Source organism: Cervus canadensis, chromosome 25, assembly GCF_019320065.1.
Source record: "Cervus canadensis isolate Bull #8, Minnesota chromosome 25, ASM1932006v1, whole genome shotgun sequence".
Taxonomy (NCBI): Eukaryota; Metazoa; Chordata; class Mammalia; order Artiodactyla; family Cervidae; genus Cervus; species Cervus canadensis.
This window is the reverse complement of record NC_057410.1, coordinates 14,731,883-14,759,723: the sequence shown is the minus strand read 5'-3', so window position 1 is coordinate 14,759,723 and position 27,841 is coordinate 14,731,883.

Here is a 27,841-nt window from a genome sequence, read left to right as displayed (position 1 = left end):
TTGCTGGGTCATATGGCAGTTCTATTTCCAGTTGGAAATACAAAAAACCTCGAATAGCCAAAGTAATCTTGAGAAAGAAGAATGGAACTGGAGGAATCAACTTGCCTGACTTCAGACTCTAGTTATTTTAAAGACAGATCTTCTTTGGAAAATTTGCATTGAAAGTTTGTGTTTACATATATGTGCATTAGACACCAAGTAAGATAAAAGAGAGGGAATTTGATAAACCATACAGGAAAAAAATACCTTTGAATTTTTGAAAAAAGGTGTTATCAAAGAAATACATTTAATGGGAATGTTCTGATTTTCCAAACCTTAATATTATACTGCACATACAAGTGTTAGACTGTGTGTGTCATGCAAACATATGGATAAGAATTTTCAGATGGATAATATCTGATGGTAGTAATATAAGTTAAATATTTTTTGAGATTAAACTTTGTTCAAGGCTATATTATATTTGTGAATTTATTTTCTCACTTTTCTTTTTTAGATTAGAAAGTGGTCAGAAATATTTTGGACTTGTGTACCTGTTTCTCAGAAGCAGGCAACTACTCTTAAAAAAAGCTGTTTAAAGCAAATCAGTGCAGAAACACGTTTACAGTTGTGACCTAAAATTTTTATGTATACTTGAGTATTCATCTTAATTCTGTCTTTTATTCATTACTCATATTCTCTGGCATTGTAACTTTTTAAAGGGTTTGTTGGGAGTAGATTGGCCAAAAGCCCCATTCTTTGAGGCTGATGCCTGTGAAAGGATTCTGATAGTGAATTCTATTATATTTTTTTCTTTATGAAGTCACTCTAGGAGTCTACTCCATGAATGCTGTAATCCTAAAGAGTAAATTAAGTTCTGGTTAATCAGAAACCTTTTAAAATCAATCAATGAGGAGTCAACCTCAGATAAATATATAGCTTAAAAGCTTATCTTTACATCAGAATAGTTGTTTTTCTTTTTAAGTTGAAGACACATCTGTGATTTTAATTATATATTCTCTGAATTTTAAAAAATAAATACCTACACATTATAAAAATCAATTAATTCAGAAACCTTATGGTTATCAGTTACAATTTCTTGACCACTCTTCATGTCCATTCCAATGCCACAGTGAACATTTCAAAAAGACCTCCATTTTTAAAAATTTCTAATGACTACTTTCTTTACTATATGTACTTCTTTTTTTTAGAATTTTAGACAATGTTTGACTCCTCCACTGGAAAAAAAAAATAAAGTAGTGTATTACTTCTATTATATCTTTACTCTTCCTCAGTATTTGGAGATTAGCTCATTTTTAGTGGAGATGTCAAACATTGTCTAAAACATTTAACATTTACATTGTGTTTGCTACTCCAATTGAGATGCCTTGTCAATTGATTGACTTGAAAAGTTGACATCTTGCAAATGTCTTTTTCATTATTAAGGATTATGTAAATATCATTCACTGTCCTAAGCAGTGCATCAGTGTTATACTTCTTTTACTACTGGCCCAATTTCTAACAAGTCAGATAGATTCTTCCTTCTTATACTTTTCCCATGCATAAAATGATACTTTTGTTTGCCTTGTTCTTGAACCAGTTTTCTCATGACTGTTCCGCATGTTCCTGATGGTGAAATTTCTAATTGCCTATTATCTAATTAATAAGGTCTCCATGTCTGCAATCGTTTTTATTCTGTAAATTATATGATGTACTACACTTAATTTTTTGCCTGAAAACACCTTTTGTAAGTAATTTACCATTTCATGCCAATCTTAATCAGTGGCTCCGCTATGCCTGCTACCTTGCTGTCTTAGGATTTAGGATGAATTTCCAGAATTTCTGGAACTGAGTCTTAGCTTCTTTTAAAAAGATCTCTGCTGAAAGTATTTCTTTGTATTTCTTTTATAAGAATGGAATTGAAATTTTTTTATTAATTTATTTTCATTGGAGGATAATTGCTTTATAATGTTGTGGTGGTCTCTACTGTACAACATAATGAAACAGTCATAACTGTTTCATAACTGTTTCACCCTCCCTCTTGAGCCTCACGCCCTTCCCCACCACATCCCATCCATCAAGGTCATCAAAGAACACCAGGCTGGGCTCCCTGTGTTATGTAGCAGCTTCCCACTAGCTATTTAGTTTACACATTGTGGTGTATATATGTCAATGCTGATTTCTCAATAAGTCTGACTGTCTCCTTCCCACACTGTCTCCACAACTCCATTCTTTACATCTCTGTCTCCATTTCTTCCATGCAAATAGGTTAATCAGTATCATTTATCCAATCCCATGTATATGCTTTAATATACTATATATATATTTTTTCTCTTTCTGACTTACTTCACTCTATGTAACATGCTTTATGTTCCTCCACCTTACTACAACTGACTCAAATTTATTTCTTTTCATGGTTGAGTAATATTCTATTGTATATATGTACCACAAATTCTTTATGTATTTATCTGTCAGTGGACATCTAGGTTGCTTCTATATTCTGGCTACGTGTCTTTTTGGTTTGTCGTTTTTCTCCGTGTAAATGCCCAGTAGTGGGATTGCTGGGTCGTATCCCAGCTGGGTAGTTTCATTCCTAGTTGTTGTTTTTTTCTTTAAGGAATCTCCATACTGTGCTCCAGAGAGTCTGTATCAATTTATATTCCCAGCAAGAGTGCAGGAGAGTGGGAATATATTCCCTTTTCCCTACTTCTTTTCCAGCATTTATTGTTTCTAGATTTTTTTGATAATGGCCATTCTGACTGGTGTGCTGCTGCTGCTTAAGTCACTTTAGTCGTGTCCGACTCTGTGCAACCCACTAGGCTCTGCTGTCCCTGGGATTCTCCAGGCAAGAACACTGCTGTGACGTGATACTCATTACAGCTTTGATTTACACTTCTCTAATAATAAGCAATGCTGGGCATCTTTTCATCTGTTTATTTGCCATCTGTATGTCTCTTCTTTGGTGAAGTGTCTGTTTAGGTCACCTCATTTTTTTTTATTTGATTATTGGGTTATCTGATATTGAGGTATATGAGCTGCTTATATATTTTGGAGATTAATCCTTTGTCAGTTGCTTTGTTTGCAATTATTTTCTCCCATTCCTGGTGTTGTCCTTTCATCTTGTTTATAGTTTCTTTGCTGTTCAGAGTCATTTAAGTTCAGTTCAGTCCCAGTTGTTTATTTTTGTTTATATTTCCACTATTTTAGGAGGTGGGTCAAAGAGGATCTTGCTGTGATTTATGTCAAAGAGTTTTCTGCTGTTTTCCCCTCAGAGTTTTGTAGATTTTGGTCTTACATTTACATTACATTCCATTCTGGTCTTTAATCCATTTTGAGTTTATCTTTGTGTGTGGTGTTATGAAGTGTTCTAGTTTCATTCTTTTACATGAAGCTGTCCAGTTTTCCCAGAACCACCTAATGAAGGGGCTGTCTTTTCTCTGTTGTATATTCTTGACTTTTTTTGTTTTTTTTTGTCAAAGATAAGGTACCCATAGGAGCATGAATTTATCTCTGGGCTTTCTATCTTGTTCCATTGGTCTATTTCTGTTTTTGTGCCAGTACCATACTGTCCTAATGACGGTAGCTTTATAGTGTAGTCTGAAGTTAGAAAGGTTTATTTCTCCAGTTCCCTTTCTCTTTCTCATGGTTGCTAGTTATTCTGGGTCTTTTGTGTTTCCATACACATTGTAAAATTTTGTTCTAATTCTGTGAAAAATACTATTTCTAGTTTAATAGGGATTTCATTGAATCTGTAGAATGCTTACGGTAGTATAGTCATTTTTGCAATATTGATTTTTCCAACCCAAGAACATGATGTACATCTCTCCATCTGTTTGTGTCATCTTTGATTTCTCCCATTAGTGTCTTATAGTTTTATGTGCATGGGTTTTTGTCTCTTTAGGTAGGTTTATTTCTACATATTTTATTCTTTTTGTTGCAGTGGTGAATGGGATTGTTTCCTTAATTTCTCTTTCTGATTTTTCATTATTAGTGTATAGGAATGTAAGGGATTTCTTGTATAAATTTTTTATCCTGCAACTTTACTAAAGTCACTGATTAGCTCTAGTAATTTTCTGGTGGCATCTTTAGGGTTTTCTATGTACAGTATCATGTCATCTGCAGGCTAGGACTTCCAAAACTATATGGAATAACAGTGGCAAAAGTGGGCACCCTTGTCTTGTTCCTGATCTTAGAAGAAATGATTTCATTTTTCACCATTGAGAATGTGTGCTGAGGGTTTGTCATATATGGCCATTATTATGTTGAGGCAAACAAAACCATCACAAAGAAAAAGAAAAGCAAGAAGGCAAAGTGGTTACCTGAGGAGACTTTACCAATAGCAGAAGAACAAAGAGAAGAGAAAAGCAAGGAATAGAGGGAAAGGTACATCCAATTAAATGCAGGGTTTCAAAGAATAGCTAGGAGAAACAAAAAGGCCTCATTTAATGAACAATGTTTAAAGGGGAAAGACTAGAAATTGCTTCAGGAAAATCCGAAACATTAAGGAATTTTCCACTCAAAGATGGGAACAATAAAAGATAAAAATGGTAGAAACCTAATAGATGCTGAAGAGATCAAGATGAGATGGAAAGTATACATGGAAGAACTGTATAAAAAAACATCTTAGTGAACCAGATTACTAGGATGGTGTGGTTAGTTATGCAGAGCCAGACATTCTGGAATGCGAAGTCAAGTGGACCTAAAGAAGTACTGCTGTCAATAAAGTTAGTGGATGCATTGAAATTGCAGCAGAACTATTCAAATCCCTATAGGAGGATGCCATCAAGGTTTTGCACTCATTATGTCAACAAATCTGGAAGACCGAGCAGTGGCCACAGGACTGGAAAGGGTCAATCTTCATCCCAATTCCCAAGAAGGGTAGTACCAAAGAATATCCTAATCATCAGACAATTGCACTCATCTCACATGTTGGTGAGGTCATGCCTAAAATCTTGCATGCTAGACTTCAGCATTATGTGAGCCAAGAAATTCCAGAACTCCAACCTGGTATTAGGAAAGGAAGAGGAACTAGAGATCAAATTGCCAACATTGGCTGGATTATAGAAAAAGCAAGTGAATTTCAGAAAAACCTATATCTCTGTTTCGTTGACTACACTAAACTGTTGATGGTGTAGATCATGACAAACTATGGAAAGCTCTTAGAGAGATGGGAATATCAGAACATCTTAATGTCTCCTGAGAAACCTGTATGCGGGTCAAGAAGCAACAGTTAGAACCCTTTACGAAAGAACTGATTGGTTCAAGATCGAGAAAGGAGTATGACAGGGCTGTCTGCTGTCACTCTGTTTGTTTAAATGATACACTGAGCACATCATGAGAAATACCAGGGTGAATGAGTTACAAGCTAGAATCAAGGTAAGTGGGAGAAACATCAACAAGCTCTAATGGCAGAATGGCAGAAAGTGAAGAGGAACAAAGGAAACTCTTGATGATGGTAAAGGAGGAGAATGAGAGATCTGGCTTAAAGCTAAATCTTAAAAAATAAACTAAGATCATGGCATCTGGTCCCATCACTTCATGGCAAATAGAAGGGGGAAAGGTGGAAGTAGTGACAGGTTTCCTCTTCTTTGGCTCTAAAATCACTGCAGATGGTGACTTCAGCCATGAAATCAGAAGATGATTTCTTCTTGCAGGGAAACTATGACAAACCTAGACAGTTATGTTGAAAAGCAGAGACATTACTCTGCTGACAAAGGCCCATATAGTCAAGGCTATGGTCTTCCCAGTGGTTATGTACGGTTGTGAGAGCTGGACCATAAAGAAGGTAGAGCACCAAGAATTGATGCCTTATCTGACTCTTTGTAACCCCATGGACCGAAGCATGCCAGACTTCCCTCTCCTTCACTGTCTCTGGGAGTTTGTTCAAATTCAAGTCCACTGAGTGGGTGATGCTATCTAACCATCTCATCCCCTGCTGTCCCTTCTTCTTTTTCCTACAATCTTTCCAAACATCACAGTCTTTTCCAGTGAGTTGGCTCTTCTGCGTCTAGTGGCCAAAGTATTGAAGCTTCAGCTTCAACATCAGTTCTTCCAAAGAATATTCAGGGTTGATTTCCTTTAGAATTGACTGATTTGATCTCCTTGCAGTCCATAGGGCTGGAATCAAGATAGGCAGGAGAAACATCAACAACCTCAGATATATGGATGATATCATTCTGACGGCAGAAAGTGAAGAGGAACAAAAGAGCCTCTTGATGGGGGTGAAGGAGGAGAGTGAAAGAGCCGGCTTAAGGCTAAATATTTTAAAAAGCTAAGATCATGGCATCCGGCCCCATTACTGCATGGCAAATAGAAGGGGAAAAGTTGGAAGGTCACAACAAATGTCCTTAGCAGCAGGCAGGATCAACTTTTTACCAATAGTAAAGGACTTTTTAGCTTTAGCAATGCAGTTAGCTACTAAGAATGATACTGTTAATGCAGACGTATTTAGTAAAGTGGTGACCTTCAGTAATTGCTTCTGTTCTTCATGTTTATTATTTTTTTCTTTTGAAAAACTCCAAAGACTTGTCTTTTAATGTTGGGGGCTTGGTCCCTATGTGGAAGAGCAGTTTTGAAGGTTTTGTGGCTTTGTTGGATAGCCAGTTGCCACATATTATACAAGCCAGGCTTGGAGAATGTCAGTCTCCTGTTCCAATAAACCCATAATGTTTATTGGGTTTATTTAAGGGACTCAGCATTTTCTTTCAAATGCAGCTTTCTCTTTGCTTGCAGTATAATAGAACCTTCTGTCATCTCATCATTGCCTCTTTCCCCCTTTTCTAAGAAGCTCTCCAGTGATGTTTGGTTTTTAGTCTTTTTGGTTAGTATTAACTGTGGGCTTGCCAAAACTTTAACTGAGATAAGTGCACAGTGTGGGAAAGAGGCACAGATGGAACTGGTAAATAAAATAATGGGCAGATCATATATAGACAAAAATAATGTCTATTTTTCAAACCTGCCACAACATGCAGCTGTACAATTGAAGTACATCAACTCACTTGCCACTCACTATAAAGCCTGCGACCAGATGCAACTCCTAATTTGCCACTCACTGATAGGGTTTTGATATGAGCCTGCAAGCAATCCATTTAGTATAGTCTCTGTGGGGTCAAACTTCTCGACTATTGATAATCTGTATTTTTAGTAACTCCCCAGTGGTAGCATCACTGCCTCAGCTCCACCTCAGATCATCAGGCATGAGATTCTCATAAGGAACATGCAACCTAGATCCCTCACATGTGCAGTTCACAGTAAAGCTTGCCCTCCTATAAGAATCTAATGTTGCCACTGATCTGACTGAAGGCAAAGCTCAGGTGGTAATGCAAGTGATGGGGAGTGGTTGTAAATAGAGATGAAACTTTACTTACTCGCCCATCACTCACCTCCTCCAGTGTGGCCCAGTTCCTAACAGGCTGTGGACTGGGTCATGTCTATGGCCTAGGTTTGGGGACCCTTGCTCTAGACCAGTGACTATAAATATGAAAAGTAAATATATGTACTGGCTCCACACTTGGAAGAAAAATGAAAAAAAAAGATTATTGAAGGTTATTGAAAGTGTAGACTGCCTTCTCCTTTTATGGCTGCTAGCATTTACCTTTTATATTGAGGTACTCTTAAGTCAGGTGCACTATATTCACAATTGTTATGTATTCCTCTTGGATTGATCATTACTTCATTCTTTTTATGGCTGAGTAATATCCTATGTCCAATATATATGTATATACATCTATATAGACATATACATCTATTCCTCCATTGATGGACATTTAGATTGCTTCCATGTCCTGTCAATTATAAATAGTGTTCTAATGAACACTAGGGTGTATATATATATATATATGTATTTCAAATTATGTCTTTCTCTAAATATGTGCTGAGGAGTGGAATTGCTGGATCATATGGCAGCTTTATTTTTAGTTATTTAAGTAACTTCCATACTGTTTCCATAATGGTTGTACCAATTTACATTTCCTCTGACTTTTGACATTGTCTTCTCAGCAGACATATTATTAAATTATCTCCTTGTGTCATCACCAATTCAGTTTCCCACTCATCACAACCTTCTCCAAAGTATATATGACAAAAGTATGGTACATATAACAAAGAGATTGGTTAAATCTAAGCCTATAGACAGTATGAAAGTGCTAGTTACTCAGTGGTGTCAGACTCTTTGTGACCCCATGGACAGTAGCTCACAAGGCTCCTTTGTCCTTGGGATTCTCCGGGCAAGAATACTGGAATGGGTTGCCATTTCCTTCTCCAACAGACAGTATGAAACACTTGTAAATATTATCATCTATTGAATTTCAAGAGCTTCTAGCTGTTTTAATAATTTCAATGAAGCTTACTGAAATCCAGATTGCTTCTAGGATTGAATTATTTAAGCCAAGGATGTACATATCACAGTGTAGAGAAAGCTCAGTATTCAAATTCCTTATTGTGCTTTGAACCCAGTACTTTTACGGCACAGGCTATGGTATGGTTTCGCTGCAGTTAATAAGGGAGAAAAGGTCAAAACAAATGATAATATTTCAAACGTCTCAAGAAGGCAATCAGGTTTTTCAGATAAATAACCCTATCTAAAGTTTTCTGTCCATAATTCATTCTGCAAAATAAATTATGATCCTTCTCTTTCCATCTCAATATGTCCATCTCTTACTTTAAGTAGCACAGAGAATAATTCCTAGAGCCAATGATGAATAAACACACCTCTCTTTACTCAAGAATATATAAATTATTCCTAAAATTTGAAGATAAAATTGTAATCAAGTTATGGTTTTATCCTTTGAGAGTTTTGGTTCAGTTGTTTAAGTGAAATAAAGCAGAAAAAATAGAGAAGACTGAATGCTTTGTGTCAAAGACAAAGAATCTTTTATAAGTTCTCAGATGAAGAGCCTGATTCTAAGTGAAGTTTTTAAGTTCCTGAAAGGTTAAATCATTCATCTCAAAGATACAGCCATACAAGTGCTTCCTGAAACTTTAGAACATCACTTTGTACTGGAGAACATTTATGACTAATGTTAAGGAAAATGAACTTGTGAGGATGTGTTCCAAGTTCCAAGGGAAAAAGAAGGTATAAAAAGACATCTTCATAGTGGCAGTCTTGCTAGCTTATAAATAGTACAAACTAGTTCCAATCCCAAAGAAAGGCAACACCAAAGAATGTTAAAACTATCACACAACTGCACTCATTTCGCATGCTAGCAAAGTAATGCTCAAAATTCTCCAAGCTAGGCTTCAACAATATACAAACTGAGAACTTCCAGATGTGCAAGCTGGATTTAGAAAAGGCAGAGGAAACTGAGATCAAATTGCCAACCTCCATTGGATCATAGAAAAAGCAAGAGAGTTCCAGAAAAACATCTACTTCTCATTTATTGACTATGCCAAAGCCTTTGACTATGTGGATCACAATAAACCATGGAATATTCTCAAAGACATGGGAATACCAGAGCACCTTACCTGCCTCCTGAGAAACCTATATGCAGGTCAAGAAACAACAGTTAGAACCGGACATGAAACAACAGACTGGTTCCACATTGGGAAAGAAGTATGTCAAGGCTGTATATTGTCACCCTGTTTATAAAACCTATATGCAGAGTACATCTTGAGAAATGCCAGGCTGGATGAAGCACAAGCTGGAATCAAGATTTCCAGGAGAAATATCAGTAACCTCAGATAATCAGATGACACCACCCTTATGGCAGAAAGCGAAGAGGAACTAAAGGGCTTCTTGATGAAAGTGAAAGAAGAGAGTGAAAAACTTGGTCTAAAACTCAACATTCAAAAAAAAATATCATGGCATCCAGTCCCATCACTTCAAGGCAAATATATGGGGAAACAATGAAACAGTGACACACTTTATTTTGGGGGGCTCCAAAATGACTGCAGATGGTGACTGCAGCCATGAAATTAAAAGACGCTTCCTCCTTGGAAGAAAAACTATGACAAACCTAGACAGCATGTTAATAAACAGAGACATTACTTTGTCGGCAAATGTCCCTTTAGTCACAGCTATGGTTTTTCCAGTAGTCATGTATGGATGTGAGAGTTGGGCCATAAAGAAAGTTGAGCGCCAAAGAATTGATGCTTTTGAACTGTAGTGTTGGAGAAGACTCTTGAGAGTCCCTTGGACTGCAAGGAGATCCAACATGTCAATTCTAAAGGAAATCAATCCTGAATATTCACTGGAAGGACTGATGCTGAAGCTGAAGCTCCAATACTTTGGCCACCTGATGTGAAGAACTGACTCACTGGAAAAGACCCTGATGCTTGGGAAAACTGAAGGTGGGAGGAGAAGGGGACAACAGAGGATGAGATGGTTGGATGGAATGACTGACTCGATGGATGTGAGTCTGAGCAAGTTCCGGGAATTGGGTCTGGACAGGGAGACTTGGTGTGCTGTAGTCCACAGGGTCACAAAGAGTCAGACACGACTGAGGGACTGAACGAAACTGATTTAATTTGAGAATAATTGATGCCAAGAGCAAGGGCACATCTAGAGCAGTGCAGTATACACTCTTTCATTAGAAATCACTGAAGTCCAAATCAAATTAATTTTAGCAAAAGTGGAAAATGTGTTAGAATACCAAGATTTCTTATAAAGTTGAAGGAAAAATCACTGGAACATGACAATAGTGAAAACCTCAGGATTTCGACATCAGAGTTGGCCTCCAGGATTCTCCATATTTTGTCCTCCATTTGTGCCATTTCATCGATGGGATTATTATAGCCAGGATATATCACATCTGAATCCCTACTATTTCCACATAGAAAAAAGCCATAGGTTATCTCCAACTTGACCAAATTGTTAGCAACATGCTTGAGCCAATCACTACTGTTAAAAAAAAAAGATGGAACATTTAACCTCAACGCATGTATGTTCACTTATGCAAGAGATGTGTGTGTGTCAGTTGCTCAGTCGTGTCTGACTCTATGTGACTCCATGGATTGTAGCCCATCAGGAGGGTTATATTATAATCTGTGCAAGAGATTCAATTGCATTGGGTAGACAATACCATAATTGGCAGACTGTTGTTATTTAGTTGCTAAGTTGTGTCCGACTCTTTTGTGACCCATGGACTGTAGACTACCAGGCTGCTCTATCCATGGGATTTCCCAGGCAAGAATACTGAAGTGGATTGCCATTTTCTTCTCCAGGGGATCTTCCTGACCCAGGGGTTGAATCTGCATCTCCTGCATTAGCAGGCAGATTCTTTCCCACTGAGTCACCTGAGACACTTCAATTGGCAGAGTAGTCCTATTTAAATTGAGGATGTCTATTCTTAGATTATGTTTATTAATAGCTTGAATAAAACTATTTTAAAATATGATGACTAATTTTTTGTTGAAAATGTGGAGGTTTAATTTTTAATGGGGTACATGTAGCTTTTCTCCTTTGCATTCAAAACTGGGAAAGTTGGTATAAGCTTTTTTATAATATACGTCGAAATGATCATTGTCAAATCACAATATCCTTATTTGCCTTTTTGGCTCCATCTCTTTTTGCAAAGAGAATCTTGTTCATGTTAAGATAGATCATTTCTTGAGGCTCTAATTATGTACAAAAGAACACACAGCTGTGAATTCATCATTGTCATTGAAACTTCCATGTATTACTTTATAAGTGCACACTTACAGGGTTAGCTGCCTCACAGACAATTGTCAATAATCTTGAATTCGATTATGTTTGCCACTGGCAAGGATAAATTTGTAGGTGACTTAGAGATATGCAGATATAGATAAATTTAAGTTCATTTGAGAATGATGGTTGTAATTCCAGAATCTTATACATACATCATTGGTCAGAAGAAACCCTTGGTAACAGATTTAGCCTAGGAATGCCCATGAAGATTTTATAAGGAATTCAAAGGATAAAAAAATAATGCTGAAGAATTAAGCAAAAGAAAAAAAAGTTTATCTGGAAATAATGTACTTTATTTTTCTTTTAAAAGATAAGTAAATTAATAATTTCAAATTTCCCACAACTGAAATTCATTTCATATGGACAGAATTTGGAAGACTTTTCACTGCTCTATGCAAATTGCCATAAAAAAATATGGTCTCTGCTTTTTCAAAAAAATTCATAACATTACTTTAAATAATAGTTGCAATTATTAAATAAATCAATTAAGGGAGAAAAGGTAAATAAATCAATTTTATTTAACAATTCCTATATGCCACGCATTCTGTCAGATACTTAGATTTCTTATCTTAACCTCTCATGTGTCTGAAAAGTATATAATCATTTCCCTTTCAAGAACATAGGAATAAAGATTCCAGAGATTAAGCAATTAATCAAAGGAATACACCTATTAATAACAAATATTCAAATCTTATCTGCAAATTCTCTGTTCATTTATTGAACCAATATTTACTGAGTATCAATAAGAGATAGGAGTACAACAGGAAAATCAACAAAAGACTGAACCACTTCCCAGTGGAGTTTAACTGGGATTGCCATGAATAGGGCCTTAGCTGTGATGTCTGTCCAGTATGGACACACATCAACCAAGTGTCTGGTCCTTTATAGATTAGCCTCTTGATTGTCATTGGATTTTTTCTGAAATGGAGAAAGCCTATTCCCACATCTTATCCTGCAATTCTATCTCAGTTTATTGATCTCTACCCTAAGCCCCAGTAAGAAGTGAGAGTGAAAATCATCAACCACCTATTTGGTCAAACCAAATTATATTCCTGTTTAGTATCTGATTCTTGATTTTGTTTTGTTTGTTTGGGTTTTTTTTTTTTTTGGATCCTAATCACTATTTCAGTGAGTTCTATTAGAGTAATTTTAGCTATGATGAGTATATAAATCATGTTTAATTTCATAGATTAAACCTAAGAGGCATTTAATCTATTTTAAGAAGAGGCTGACCTTTCCTAAGGCAAATTGTGAGAAGAGGCCCTTTTAATTCTAGTGTAGAGTTTTCCCTTAATTTTAATGAAATCATACAGATGTGACCAAACCTCTGAACAGAAAATGGATGTGGATGAAATCTGAGATTGTTGGCCAGTTCTGCCTTGGGGAGGAGGAAATCTTTCCTAGTGACAAATCTTAATGACTGAGCAGGTTTCTGACCACGGAGAGGGGTTAAGGGCATTCAGGTCAAGATGCTGAGGAGAGCCAGAGGCTCTGAACACTGAGGCTCGGAGTGGGGCGGGGCGGCGGGGGGGAGGGTGGGATGTCAAATTGGCTGATTTGAGGAACTAAATTTAAAGAGGTTAAATTACCTGATAGAAGCCACTTGTTACAATCCAGTTTTTTATTTAAATTTAATGTTTTTTTCTGATAAAGCATTCCTTCTTATGTTTTAAAAAGTATTTTAATGTATTTTATTCAATAGTGCCGTATTTTAATAGAAATATGGTGCTTTTATTACCTGTTACCTGTCTCAGGTACCTTCCTGAGAAACATGTATGTCTCCTGAGAAACCACTATGAGGGTCAACAAGCAGCAGTTAGAACCTAACATGAACAATGGACTGGTTCAAAATTGAAAAAGGAGTCCATCAAGGCTGTATATTGTCACCATGCTTACTTAACTTTTATGTAGAGTACAGAATGCAAAATGCCATGTTAAATGAATCCAAGCTGGAAAAGTGAAGAGGAGCTCAAGAGCCTCTTGATAAGGGTGAAAGATGAGAATGAAAAAGCTGGCTTAAAACTCAACATTTAAAAAACTAAGATCATAGCATCTGATGCCATCATTTTATGGCAATTAGAAGGGGAAAAAGTGGAAGCAGTGACAGATTTTATATTTTTGGGCTCCAAAATCATTGTGGTGGTGACAGCAGCCATGACATTAAAAGATGCTTGCTGCTTGGAAGGAAAGCTGTGACAATCTAGACAGCACATTAAAAAGCAGAGACATCACTTTGCCGACAAAAGTCCGTACAGTCAAAGCTGTGGTTTTTCCATTAGTCATGTACCGATGTGAGTGTTAGACAATAGAGAAGGCTGAGTGCTGAAGAATTGTTGCTTTCAAATTGTGGCAATGCAGAAGACTCTTGAGAGTTGCTTGGACAGCAAGGAGATCAAATTAGTCAATCCTAAAGGAAATCAACCCTGAATATTCATTGGAAGGACAAGTACTGAAGCTGAAATTCCAATACTTTGGCCATCTGATGTGAAGAACTGACTCATTGGAAAAGACCCTAATGTTGGAAAGTTTGAGGGCAAGAGGAGAGCAGACAGCAGAGGATAAGGTGGTTAGATAGCATCACTGACTCAACAGACATGAGCTTTTAAAAATTACTATTTTAATTGGAGGATAATTACTTTATAATATTGTGTTGGTTTTTGCCATACATAGACATGAATCAGCCACAGGTAAACTTGTGTCCCCCCATTCTGAACTCCCTCCCACCTCCCTCCTCATCATATCCCTCTGGGCTGTCCCACAGCACTGGCTTTGGGTGGAATGCTTCATGCATCAAACTTGCATTGGTCATCTATTTTACATATGGTGATATACATGTTTCAATGCTATTCTCTAAAATCATCCCACCCTTGCCTTCTCTCACAGAGTCCAAAAGTCTGTTCTTCACATCTGTGTCTCTTTTGCTGCCCTGCATATAGGATCGTCAATACTGTCATTCTAAGTCCCATATACATGTGTTAATATATAGTATTTGTGTTTCTCTTTCTGACTTACTTCACTCTGTGTAATAGGCTCCAGTTTCATCCACCTCCTTAGAACTGACTCAAATGTGCTTCTTTTATAGCTGAATAATATGCCATTGTGTATATGTACCACAACTTCCTTATCCATTCATCTGCTGGTGGACAACTAGTTTTCTTCCATGCCCTAGCTTTTGTAAATAGCCCTGCAATGGACATTGGGGTCATGTGTCTCTTTAAATTCTGGTTTCCTCAGGGTGTATGCACAGCAATGGTATTGCTGGGTTGTATGGCTGTTCTATTCCCAGTGTTTTAAGGAGCCTCCACACTGTTCTCTATAGTGGCTGCACTAGTTTGCATTCCCACCAACAGTGTAAGAGGGCTTCCTTTTCTTCACACCCTCTCCAACATTATTGTTTGTAGACTATTTGATGATGGCCATTCTGACCAGCATGAGAAGATACCTCATTGTGGTTTTGATTCACATTTCTCTAGTAATGAGTGGTGTTGAATATCTTTTCATGTGTTTATTAGCCATCTGTATGTCTTCTCTGGAGAAATGTCTATTTAGTTCTTTTGCCCACTTTTTGATGGGGTTGTTCATTTTTCTGGTATTGAGCTCTATGTGCTGGTTGTATATTTTGGAGATTAATCCTTTTCAGTTGTTTCATTTGTTATTATTTTCTCCTATTCTGAAGGTTGTCTTTTCACCTTGTTTATAGTTTCCTTCATTGTGCAAAATTATTTAAGTTTAATTAGGCCCCATTTGTTTATTTTTGGTTTTAGTTCCATTACTCTGGGAGGTGGGTCATAGAGGATCTTGCCATGATTTATGTCAGAGAGTGTTTTGCCTATGTTTTCCTCTAAGAGTTTTATAGCTTCTGGTCTTACATTTAGATCTTTAATTCATTTTGAGTTTATTTTTGTGTATGATGTTAAGAAAGTGTTCTAATTTCATTCTTTTGTGTGTGGTTGCTCAGTTTTCTCAGCATCACTTGTTGAAGAGACTGTCTTTTCTCCATTGTATATTTTTGCCTCCTTTGTCAAAGATAATGTGCATGGACATAAATTTGAGCAAACTCTGGGAGATAGTGGAGGATAGCTGAGCCTGTTGTATTGCGGTCCACGGAATCACAAAAAGTTGGACATGACTTAGTGACTGAACAACAGCAACAACAGATGCTTTTATTTGGCTTCTTTAATGAGTTTGTCTTGAAACAATTCTGTATGGTACCAGATTTGATGATTATTGATCCCATTTCTTTGGGTAACTCTGCCAACAAGGGACAAGTTCCAGTTTATTCCAATTTGTGTTGCTGTATATATTCACGCAGCAGCCTGGAGAGTGGGTGTGTGCTCGGTCACTCAGCTGTATCGACTCTGTGACCCTTTGGATTGTAGCTTACCAGGCTCTTCTGTTCACTGGATTTTTCAGGCAAGAATACTGGAGCAGTTTGCCATTTCCTCTTCCAGGTAATCTTTCTGACCCAGGGATCACCAGCTAACATGGCATTACCATATTTGTCACGAGAATCAGCTGCACCCTCTGGTGTCTCTGCTGTGTCATTATTTGCTGAATACTTTAAACTTGGAGATGACTTCGTGTGCTTTTTGTCAAGGGAAATATCAAGAAGTTGAAGATGGAGCTGCAACAACTGTAGCTGGTTTTGTGCAACACTTTTTCAGGTAAACTTGCCTATATTTTTAAAAATTGTAATAAACACATAATGAAATCCACCCTCTTAACAATATTATTAACTATAATCACAGTGTCATACAGGAGAGCTTTAGAACTTTTTCAGTTTGAATGACTGAAACTCTATGTCCACAGAATAGCAACTTGTCATCCTTCAAGCAACCACTTGAAATTCTATTTTCTTCTGTGGGTTCCACCATTTTATAAACCTTATGTAAGTAGACTCATGACACTATCCTTGCCTATTTTTAATCAGGTTATTTTTTAGCTTTTAAAGTTATTTTATTGAAGTATTGTTGATGTACAATATTATTTAAGTTATAGGTATGCAATATAGTAATTCACAACTTTAAAAGGTTGTACTCCATTTATAGTTATTATAAAATATTGGCTATATTTCCTGTGTTGTATAATATATCCTTGTATATATCTTTTGTCCCCTTCTCTTGTGATTTGATGACTATCTTCAGTGTTATGTTTGGTTTACTTTGTGTGAGTGTGTATCTATTATAGATTTTTGGTTTATGGTTACCTTGAGATTTCTATACAGCAATATATATGTATTTCTCTATATCTATTTATCTACATGATTGTTTTAAGCTGCTGATCTCTTCATTTCAAATGCATTTTTAAAACCCTGCGTTTGTACTCTCTTTTCCTTATGATTACTGCTTTCATTATCATATTTTACATCTAATTGTTCTGTATACCCTTTAACTGTTTAGGTAGAGAATGTTTTTTACTACTTTTTGTCTGGAACATATTTTTCTGCTACCTCACTTTGTCTTAATTTTTATTTATATTTTTATGTATGTAGTAGGTTAATCATGTTTCTCAACCTTGAAGGCTTTATGTAGCAGACCTCTTATGCATCCCAGCAGTACAGTCTCCTCTCATGACCTAAGCTATATGCTCTAATGGTACCCCCTAATAAGGTTGTGTGGATCCTTCTGTTATGACAGGCATACTGTGGGGGCAGTCTGCTAGACTTCGTTGGCCCCTAGCCTGTTCATTGCCAAACCCTCCTTGGGTGGCTGCTGGTTAGTGGGGCCTGGTGTCGAGATGGCTAACTGCAGAACCCCAGGGGTCCCTGTCTCAATGGTGGGTAGAGTCAGGATCCAGAAGATGCTGAAGATGTTGCCCATCCACCAGTAGGTATAGTGCTGGAATACTGACAGGCAGAGCTGGGTCTTAGAGTCTGGTTGCTGGGCCTAGGGATCCAAAAACTGATGTCAGATTGCTGGTGGGGGAATCAAGATTATGAACATATCCATCTCCTGCCAAAATATATTCACGCCCCTTTGTATTCTGTCCTAGTCTGTCCTTTTGCCCAACACCTTCCGGTTCTTAGGCAACCAGTGATCAGCTATATTTCACTGTGGGCTAGTTTACATTTTACAAAATTTTATGCAATCAGAATTATGCAGTATGTAATCTTTTGTTTGGAGTTCATTGGAATAATTATTTTGAAATTTATTTGAGTTGTTGCCTCTTTCAATAAATCATTGTTTTCATTGTGTGCCTGTCAGCAAATCTGGAAGATCCAGCACTGGCACAGGACTGGAAAAGATCAATCCTCTTTCCAGTTCCCAAGAAGGGTAGTCCTAAAGACTGTTCAAACCATCAGATAATTGCACTCATCTCCCATGCTAGTAAGATCACACTTAAAATCTTACATGCTAAGCTTCAACATTGTTCAAATCAAGAACTTCCAGACATCCACGCTGAGTTTAGGAAAGGCAAAGGAACCAGAGATCAAATTACCAACATTCACTGCATCATAAGAAAGCAAGAGAATTCCAGAAAAACATCTACCTGTGTTTCATCTACTAAGCTAAAGCCTTTGACTGTGTGGATCATAACAAACTATGGAAAGCTCTTACAGAAATGAGAATATCAGACCATCTTACCTGTCTCCTGAGAAACCTGTATGTGGGTCAAGAAGCAACAGTTAGAACCCTGTGTGAAACATCTGACTAGCTCAGGATTGAGCAAGGAGTACAACAGGGCAGTCTGCTGTCACCCTGTTTGTTAACCTACATGCTGAGCACATCATAAGAAATGCTGGGGTGAATGAGTTACAAACTAGAATCAAGATAGGTGGGAGAAACATCAACAACCTCTAACGCAGAATGGCAGAAAGTGAAGAGAAATGAAAAGAGCCTCTTGATGAGGGTGAAGAAGGAAAATGAGAGATCTGGCTTAAAAGTAAATATTAAAAAAACTAAGATCATGGAATCTGGTCCCATCACTTCATTGCAAATAGAAGGAGAAAAGGTGGAAGTAGTGACAGATTTTCTCTTCCTTGGCTCTAAAATCACTGCAGATGGTGACTTCAGCCATGAAATCAGGAGATGATTGCTTCTTGAAGGAAAGCTATGACAAACCTAGACAGTTGTGTTGAAAAGCAGAGACATTACTCTGCTGACAAAGGTCCATATAGTCAAGGCTATGGTCTTCCCAGTGATCACATACAGTTGTGAGAGCTGGACCATAAAGAAGGCAGAGGGCCAAGAATTGATGCCTTGTCTGACTCTTTGTGACCCCATGGACCGAAGCATGCCAGGCTTCCCTCTCCTTCACTATCTCCAGGAGTTTGTTCAAATTCAAGTCCATTGAGTGTTTGATGCTATCTAACCATCTCATCCTCTGCTGACCCCTCTTATTCTTCCTTCAGTCTTTCCAAGCATCAGTCTTTTCCAGTGAGTTGGCTCTTCGCATCTAGTGGCCAAAGTATTGAAGCTTCAGCTTCAACATCAGTCCTTCCAATGAATATTAGAGGTTGATTTCCTTTTGGATCAACTGGTTTGATCTCCTTGAAGACCGTGGGACTCCAAGAGTCTTCTCTAGTATCACAATACAAAACATCGATTCTTCAGTGCCCAGCCTTCTTTATGGTCCAGACTACTGGGAAAAATATAACTTTGACTATACAGACTTTTGTCAGCAAAGTGATGATTCTGCTTTTTAATGTGTGTCTAGGTTTGTCATAGTTTCCCTTCCAAGAAGTAAACGTCTTTTAATTTCATGCTTGCAGTCAATATAAGCAGTGATTTTTAAAAATGTTTAACTTTTTTAAAATAGATGGTCAAATGATCTTGTCTGTATTTTGCTATCTTATTAATATATTTAAACTGAAACACAATTGATTCACATAATTATATTAGTTTCAGGTGTTCAGCATACTGATTAAATAATATAGATTATACTCCTCTTAAAATTATTGCAAGATAATGGCTATATTTCCCTGTGCTATACAGTGTATCCTTGTTGCTTATCTATTTTACAAACAATAGTTTGTATCTTTGAATCCCATGTCTCTGTCTTGCTCCTGCTTCCCATCCCCACTGGCATCTACTAGTTTATTTTCTATATCTGTGAGTCTGTTTCTGTTTTGTTATATGCATTCATTTATTTTATTTTTTAGATTCCACACACAAGTGATAACATACAGTATTGTCTTTCTCTGACTTATCTCACTAAGCATAATAATATCTAGGTCCATCCACACTGTTGCAAATGGCAGGATTTCATTCTTTTTAATGGCTAATTAACATTCCATTATGTGTGTGTATGTGTGACATTTTTCTTTATCTTTTGATGGGTATTTAGATTGCTTACCAATCTTGGCTATTGTAACTAGTGCTGTTATGAGTATTTGGATGCATGCATCTTTTTGAAATAGCATTTTCATTTTCTTTGGATATGTTCCCAGCAGTGGAAATGTTAGATCATGTGGTAAATCTCCTTTAACTTATCTTCCTGTGTTCCATAGTGGCTGCAGTAATTTATAATCCCACCAACAATGTACTAGGGTCCCATTTTGTCCACATTTTCACCAATATTAGTTATTTGTAGACTTCTTGGTGATAGCCATATGTATAGGTATGAAGTGATAACTCACTATTTTTTTTTTTTAATCTGTGTATCTCTGATGATTAGTGATGTTTTACTTTTTTTTCATGTACCTTTTAGCCATCTGTATATATTCTTTGAATAAATGTCTACTTATTTCTTAATGAGGTTCTTCATGTTTTCAATGTATGAGCTGTTAATATGTGTTGAATATTAACTACTTGGTTATATGATTTGCAAATAATTTCTCCCATTCAGTTGGTTGCCTTTTCATTTTATTAATGGTTTCCTTTGCCACACAAACTTTCTAAATTCAAGCTGGTTTCACTTGTTCATTTTTGCTTTTACTTATTTTGCCTTAGGAGATAGATCCAAGAAAATATTGTAATGGTGGCCTTACAAAAGAATGAGTGTTTCTGAATAGGTTGGCGATAGGTATTAAATCTTTATATGTTCAGTTGAATTCCCGTGTGAAGACATTGGCATTGAACTTTTTAAAAAAATTTTTGTCTGCACTATGTTTTTATTGCAAAGCACAGACTCTGTCAATGCACATGGGCTTTCTCTAGTTGTGGTACATGGGCTCCTGAATGAATGGGCTCAGTAGTTGAGAAGTGTGGGCTTTGTTGCCCCATGGCATGTGGGATCTTAGTTCCCTGACCAGGGATCAAACTTGAATACTTGCATTGGAAGGCAGACTCTTCCAATGGGAAGGGAAGTCTGTGGTTTTGAACTTTTGTTTGTAAGATTTTTGCTACAAATTCAATTCCACTACTAGTGATCAGTTTGCTCAGATTGTCTATTTCCTCCTGATTCAGCTCGAAAGGTTGTATGTTTCAAGAAACTGCCAGTTTCTCTTTGGTTGTACATTTTATTGGTATATAACTTTAAAAAATTCTTATTGCAAAAAAAGTTATTGGCATAACTGCGTTAAATCATAGTTCCCTTTCTTTTTCTTTTTTTTTTAATCTCTATGGTATTGGTTGTGATTTCCCCTCTTTTATTTCTTGTTTTATTTGTCCAGGTCCCCTCTCTTTTCTTCTTGATGAGCCTGGATATGGTTTATCAAATTTGCTTATATTTTCTAAGATGAGCTCTCAGTTTCTTTGATATTTTCTGTTGTATTTTAGTTTCTATTTTATTTATTCCTCTCTGATCTTTATTTTTCCCCTTCTCTTGCTGACTTTGGGCTTTCATTGTTTTTCTTTTCCTAATTCCTTTAGTTGGAAGGTCAGGTTTGTATAGCGGATTTTTTCTTTTTTGAGGTAGGCCTGCAATCGCTATTCTAAAACTTCCCTGTTTGAACCACTTTTGCTGCATTACATTTTCATTTGTCTTGTGGTATTTTATGATTTCCTCTTTGCTTCCTCATTGCCCTTTGGTTTTCTAGTGCTACAGTGTTTAGTCTATGGGCATTTGTACTCTTCCCATTTTCTTTCCTGTGATTGATTTCTGGTTTCACTCATTGTGGTCAGAAAAAAATGCTTGATATAATTTCTGTCCTCTCAAATTTGTTGAGATGTGTTTTGTGGGATAACATATAATCTATTCTGTAGAATGTTCCTTGTGCACTTGAAAAGAATATGTATTCTGCTGGTTTGGATCAAATGTCTTATAGATATCTATTAAGTCCACTGGTCTATTTTGTTATTTGTTATCTATTTTATTATTTGCCTTATTGGTTTTCTGTCTGGGTGATATGTAGATTGAGCTAAGTGGGTCATTAAAGTACCCTTCTCTTAATGTATTGTTGTCAATTTTTCCCTTAATGTCTGTCAATATTTGCTTTATATATTTAGGTACTCCTTATTGGGTCCATTTATATTAACCAGTGTAATATCCTATTTTGGTATTGATCCTTTCATCATAGCATAATACTCTTCTTTGTCTTTTGTTAAAGATTTTGTTTTAAAGTCTACGTTGCCTGTTATTAGTATTGCTAATCCCACTTTCTTGCTATTTCCATTTCCATCGAATGACTTTTTCCATCCTCTCACTCTCAGGCTCTTTGAATCTTTAGTTCTCAGGTGAGTCTCCTGTGAGCAATATATAGATGGATCTTGTTTTTCATTCAATCAACCATCTTCTATCTTTTGCTTGGAGCATTTAGTCCATTGCCTTTTAAAGTAATTATTGATAGGTATGATCTCAATGCCTGCCATTTTGTTACTTATTTTCTGTTTGTTTTGTAGTTCTTCTCTGTTCATTTCTTCATCATTATGTTTCTTCCTTGTGGTTTGAGGATTTTCTTCGGTTGTATTCTTGTGCACCTTTCTTTTTCATTTTGCATTATCTATTGTAGGGTTTTGATTTGTGATTACTATGGGGTTCATTATGTGGATCTATAACTAGATCTATTTGTTTCAAACAGGTATTCCTTTAAAATCAAGCATATTCCAAAAAAGCTACATTTTTCACCCTCTTCTCCTATATTTTGTGTTTTGATTTTACATTATAATGTTTATCCCTTTACTGATTATTGTAGATATACTTTATTTTGCATTTATCTTTAAACTTCATACTATCTTATTTAAGTTATTAATCTTCAGCCTTTATTATATATTTGCCTTTCATAGAGAAATTTTGCCTTTTCAATAGATATTTAACTCTTATTATAGTTTTTTATTTTCCACTTTGAGAACAGCACTTAATATTTCTTTGAGTGTTCTGTGCATGATGTCGCTTCAGTCATGTCCAACTCTTTATGACCCTATGAACCATAGCCTGCCAGGCTCCTCTGTCCATGGGATTTTCCAGACAAGAATACTGGAGTTGTTTCCCATGCCCTCCTCCAGAAGATCTTCCTGACCCAGGGATTGAATCCACATCTCCTAAGTCTCCTGCATTGCAGGTGGATTCTTTACCACTGAGCCACAGGGGAGTCAATTTTAGGGTTAATTTAGTATTTATGAGCTCTTAGTTTTTCCTTGTTTGATAAGCTGTTTCTCTCTCCTTCAATTATAGCTGTCTTCCCTGGTGGCTCAGATGGTAAATAGTCTGCTTACAAGGCAGGAGACCCAGGTTTGATCCCTGGGTTGGGAAGATCCTCTGGAGAAGGAAATGGCAACCCACTCCAGTACGCTTGCCTGGAAAATCCCATGGACGGAGGAGCCTTGTAGGCTACGGTCCATGGGGTCACAGTAGAGTATCCTAAGTTGTAGATTTTTCCCTTTTGGTACTTTAAATATATTATGCCACTCACTTCTAGCCTTCAGATTTTCTGTGGAAAAGTCAGCTGATAGCCTCATGGGGACTCCCTTGGATATGGCTCTTTGTTTTTCTCTTGCTGCCTGTAAAAATCTCTCTCTATATTTATCCTTTGCCATTTCAATTTTATATATTAACATGAGTCTGTCTCAGTTCATCTTATTTGGGACCCTCTGTGCTTCTTAAACCTGGATATTTCTTTCCTTCTTCAGGTTGAGATTTTTTCAGCCATAATTTCATTAAATTCATTTTCAACTCCCTTCTCTTTCTCTTGCCTTCTAGAACCACCATAATGAAAATGTTGGTTCATTTCCTGTTATCTCCAACATCATTTAAACTGCTATCATTTTTTAAAGTTGCTTTGGTTAGTACTATTCTGATTGGGTGATTTCCATTATTCTAAATTTCAAATAATTTGTGTGTTGTTCTGTATCACCTGCTCTGCTGTTTAATCCTTCTACTCTGTTTTCCATTTTACTTACAGTATTCTTCAATCTGACTTATTCTTTATATATATTTTTAGCTCCTTGTTAAAATTCTCACTGTGTTTATCTATTCTTTTCCAAAATTCAGTTAGCATTCCTGTTTCTGAGACAGTTAACAGGTAAGAAGGCCAGAGGTTGCCAAGCAGCAGGAGGAAATAAACTGCAAGTGGCAGGCTTTTTCTTTTTTTCCTTCTCTATTGGTTCAGAACATCTGGTTCTGTATGAACTTAACTTTTTTCAAACCTTGAGCTAACCAATGCATTTTTCTTATGAAAGCATTTTGCTTAAGCTATGTTAATGAACTATACAAAAACGATCTTCACCACCCAGATAATCACGATGGTATGATCACTCACCTAGAGCCAGAAGTCCTGGAATGCAAAGTCAAGCGGGCCTTAGGAAGCAGCACTACAAACAAAGCTAGTGGAGGTGATGGAATTCCAGTTGAGCTATTTCAAATCCTAAAAGATGATGCTGTGAAAGTGCTGCACTCAACATGCCAGCAAATCTGGAAAACTCATCAGTGGCCACAGGACTGGAAAAAGTCAGTTTTCATTCCAGTCCCAAAAAAAGGCAATGCCAAAGAATGCTCAGACTACCACGTAATTGCACTCGTCTCACACGCTAGTAAAGTAATGCTCAAAATTCTTCAAGCCAGACTTCAACAGTACATGAACCGTGAATTTCCAGACACTCAAGCTGGATTTAGAAAAGGAAGAGGAACCAGAGATCAAATTGCCAACATCCCCTGAATTATTGAAAAAGTAACAGAGTTCCAGAAAAATATCTACTTCTGCTTTATCGACTACTCCAAAACCTTTGACTATGTGGAGCACAAGAAATTGTGGAAAATTCTGAAAGAGATGGGAATACCAGACCACTTAACCTGCCTCCTAAGAAATCTATATGCAGGCCAGAAGCAACAGTTAGAACTGGACATGGAACAACAGACTGGTTCCAAATTAGGAAAGGAGTATGTCAAGGCTGTATATTGTCACCCTGCTTATAACTTATATGCAGAGTACCTCATGAGAAATGCTGGACTGGATGAAGCACAAGCTGCAATAAAGATTGCCAGGAGAAGTATCTATAACCTCAGACATGTAGATGACACCACCCTTACGGCAGAAAGTGAAGAAGAACTAAAGAGCTCTTGATGAAAGTGAAAGAGGAGAGTGAAAATGTTGGCTTAAAACTCAACAGTCAGAAAACTAAGATCATGGCATCTGGTCCCATCACTTCATGGCAATTATATGGGGAAGCACTGGAAACAGTGAGACTTTAGTTTTTTGGGCTCCATAATCACTGCAGATGGTGACTGCAGCCATGAAATTAAAAGACTCTTGCTTCTTGGAAGAAAAGTTATGAACAACATAGACAACCTAGACAACAACATATTGGGAAGTAGAGACATTACTTTGCCAACAAAAGTCCATCTAGTCAAAGCTACGGTTTTTCCAGTGGTTGTGTATGGATGTGAGAGTTGGACTATAAAGAAAGCTGAACGCTGAAGAATTGGTGCTTTTGAACTGTGGTGTTAGAGAAGACTTTTGAGAGTCCCCTTGACTGCAAGCAGATCCAACCAGTCCTTCCGAAAGGAGATCCATCCTGAGTGTTCATTGGAAGGACTGATTTTGAAGCTGAAACTCTGATACTTTGGCCACCCGATGAGAAGGGCTGACTCATTTGAAAAGACCCTGATGCTGGGAAGGATTGAGGGCAGGAGGAGAAGGGGACGATAGAGGATGAGATGGTTGGATGGCATCACCAACTCAGTGGACATGGGTTTGGGTGGACTTTGGGAGTTGCTGATGGACAGGGAGGCCTGGCGTGCTGCGGTCTCTGGGGTTGCAAAGATTCGGATAGAGGAGCGACTGAACTGAACTGAACAGACATAAAACACCTTGCTAAAATCTAGCAAGCAGATATTCTTTCTGCCCTCTTCTGATGTCTATGTCAGAAGCTTTCCCTATCTCTTTTACACTTTGATAAAATTCTGTTACACAAAAAGCTCTGAGTGGTCAAGCCTGGTCTTTGGCCTCAGATCGAAATCCTTTCCTCCAGAGGTCACAAATCCCGGCATAGCACACAGCTTGCAACTGCAAACTTTCATCTCTAATGCTTTGAATTATTTATCTGGTAAATTCTCTACTTTTGCTTCATTCATTATTAATTTTCTTTTCTTTTTTTCTGGGATTTTCTCTTGCTTTTTCAGTGGAGACCAGTTCTTTTCTGTCTTTTCATTTTACTCAAAACTCTGTCTCTATGAATATAAGTGAAACAGTTATCAATTGTGTTTTCTAAGCATGTACTTATATTTGAATGTCCTTATCAGTCACCTTATGCCCATTTCTTTTTGATATGCGAGCCAGAGTTGATGTGAATAGGAGTCATGTCTTTCTTCAGGGTACATTTGCAGCTATCATCTTTGTAGGTGGTGGGCCTGGAAATGAAGGGCCTAGGTCCGGTCAGATGTAATTGAGGCTTCCAGTCTGTTCAGTGACCATTACCACCCTCTTAAGGGCAGGTTTGGATTCCAAGTATCCTTGCACCAGAGGGTAGCAACGCTGTAGGAAGAGAGGTCCATGTGGGCTTCTGGCTTGTGACGGGGCATGGGCTGTGATGGGCTGGCCTCAGTCAGAGCTTTGGTCTGCCTCTCTTGTGCAGTCTGTGCAACCACCAGCAATGTCAGACCCACTGTACCTGTCTCCTTTACATCTCACAGCAGTTGACCCCAGTTTCCCCTGCTGCCACTCCTTTGGGGCGTTGTCCTCTAGGGCCTGCAGGGCCTGTGTGGGCTCTCAGAATGTATGTGGAATGGGCCCTGGCTGTCTGGATGCTGTCAAAGTTTGGGACCATCTATAACCTCCATCTGTGCAAGCAACTGCAATGGCCACCTGCAGGGTGTTCAGATACTACCCCAGTCCAATTCCCCTCTGTGTCCCATAGTTGAACTCTCAGTTTAATTTTAGGCACACACAGGGAAGTCAGGGGAAACTAGGCAGTCACTGGAACAGTCCTCATTCTGCCCTCTCTGCTCTGCCTCAGTGGCAAGCCAGGGCTCATATGCTCCTCATGAGCAGAGTTCAGGATCCCCAAAGTCCTCCTGCTAGTCTAAGGTGCTTTCCAACAAACCACGGGGGCTCCTTATCCCTGTGTCTGACTTCAGGGCTGGCACACCCAATATGTGGCTTATAGATCACTCTCAAGGGCAGATCTCCACAAGTGCATTTTCCCCTTCACTCTGAATCCTCTCCCAAGGAAAAAAGTCCCAACCTGATCACATTTATTCCCTTACTATTCAATTCTGTGTGGGTATTTCTTACAGCTTTGGTTATAAAGGAGTCTTTCTGCCAGTTTCCAGTTAGTTTTCAGTGACATTTATTCTACACATAGATATATTTTTCATGTGTTTACAGAGGTAATTGAGTTCTATGTACTTCTACACTACCATCTTGATCAACTTCTCTATGTTGAACTTTTAAGGAACTACCAAACTGTTTTCCAAAGTTGTTATATCATTTTATGTTCCCACCAGCAGTATATGAGAGTTCCAGGTGTTCTAGACCCTTGTCAATGTTATGTATGGTAAATCTCTAACTTCAACATTTTAACAAATGTGTAGTGATATCTCACTGTGGTTTTAATTTATAGTTTTCTAATCAATAATGTTTAGCATTTTTTCATGTTCTTATTTGCTATTTGTAATCTTTGGTGAAGTTGTTAGTTCTTATAGATATTGAGTGTTTCTTATATATTCTGGGTGTATGTTATTGATCATATATACATTTTGTAAAATGTTCCCCCAGTGGGTACTTTGTCTTTTTATTTTCTTCATAATATCTTTCAAAGAAAAGGAAAATTTAAATTTGAAGTTCATTGTAATAGTGTGTTCTTTTATGGATCAGGATTTTTGTATTATATCTATGAAATCTTTGCCTAACTCAAGCTTGTAAAATTTTTCTCTTATGTCTTTTTCCAGAAATTTTATAATTATTAG